The sequence below is a fragment of the Dipodomys ordii genome, unplaced genomic scaffold, assembly GCF_000151885.1.
Source record: "Dipodomys ordii isolate 6190 unplaced genomic scaffold, Dord_2.0 Scaffold14815, whole genome shotgun sequence".
In the NCBI taxonomy this organism is placed as follows: domain Eukaryota; kingdom Metazoa; phylum Chordata; class Mammalia; order Rodentia; family Heteromyidae; genus Dipodomys; species Dipodomys ordii.
Genome location: NW_012282027.1, coordinates 1 through 1,394, shown reverse-complemented (window position 1 = coordinate 1,394; position 1,394 = coordinate 1). Strand labels below are relative to the sequence as shown.

The window sequence follows — 1,394 nt, the reverse complement described above, 5'->3', positions numbered from 1 at the left end:
CACCAGCCTGTCTTGCTCTAATTGTTGCTTCAACGAAAACATTTCTTAGCCCATATGATACGTAAAGTTGTATGCAAACTTTACTAAATATATTTAGATTTCTTGATGGAAATAAATTCTTGTGCATTTTCAGGATGAAATCTGTCAGAGAAAAGGAAAAAGATTATTAGGATAAGATAGTATTAAGTCAATATCCCATATGAATCTGCCAACAATGATTCCAAGATTCAAGTACCAGTTGGGCATGGTGGCAGACAACTATAACTCCAGCATTCAAGAAGCTGAGGGAGGGCTGGGAAGGACCATAAATAACTGATCTTATGAGAAGACTTCATTTCTCTTTCTACCTAGCTGGAGCCTTCAACTAAGTACAGTAAATAATTTAGAAGTAGTTTTGCTAGTAGGAAACTTAGAAATTCACAGAAATTTAGTATGCAGTAGTTTTTACTTTGTTTTCATCTGAAAGTAGAATTTGGCCATTTCAATTTATGTCTTTTAGATGCCAACCCCTATACTTGGACTCTAGAGATGTGGCAGTGACTGTCACCTGCTTTGCTGGAATCAGAAATCTAGGAGGGAATAGAAAAGTAAATAATAGTAAAGTAAATAATTATAGTGTATTCTGCCTCTATTGCCACCAAGAGTGGTTTGCTTTCCTTGTGATACACCTGTTAAACTTTTATCTTCAAACTCTAAATGCATGTCATTCTTTTTTAATTTTAGGTCCTTTTCCATGTGACATATGTGGCCGCCAGTTCAATGACACAGGGAATCTGAAACGTCATATTGAGTGTACTCATGGTGGGAAGAGAAAATGGACGTGCTTTATTTGTGGAAAATCAGTGAGAGAAAGGTGAAGAATGATCTGCAAAACCCAGAAAAGTTTAGTGCTTTTACATAGAATTAATTATGAGGATGGCTTACAGGGGGCTGAGTAACTCAAGATACAAAATACTTGATGTGCTTTGGTTTAAATGTCTGAAGAAGAAATTCTAAAACATAATATTTTTTTCCGAACACAGAACTACGTTGAAAGAGCATTTAAGAATCCACAGTGGAGAGAAGCCTCATCTTTGCAGTATTTGCGGGCAGAGCTTTCGTCATGGAAGCTCATACAGGTAAAAGCTGTTTCCCTTTGGGTTAAGTAAGATTAAATTACATTTCTTGTTTTAGTTCTATTATAATTGCTATGATTAATTAATTTTTTTGTGGTATTAGAAGCCATGCCTTCAGGTCTTTTGGTTTTAGCAGGTCTAGCTGGCCTTGAACTTTCAATTCTCCCAGGTAGCTAACATGATATCCGTGCACCACCAGCCTGTCTTGCTCTAATTGTTGCTTCAACGAAAACATTTCTTAGCCCATATGATACGTAAAGTTGTATGCAAACTTTACTA

The 1,394-nt window shown here is 36.2% G+C and overlaps 1 long non-coding RNA gene across 1 annotated transcript; it reads left to right on the top strand.

The window, feature by feature from the left end:
- Positions 1–502: 502 nt before the first annotated feature.
- Positions 503–1,357, top strand: LOC106002604. Its single transcript, XR_001175942.1, has 4 exons — positions 503–587; positions 724–853; positions 1,023–1,118; positions 1,219–1,357. It is a non-coding gene; the product is annotated as an uncharacterized LOC106002604 (long non-coding RNA).
- The last annotated feature ends 37 nt before the right edge of the window (positions 1,358–1,394 follow it).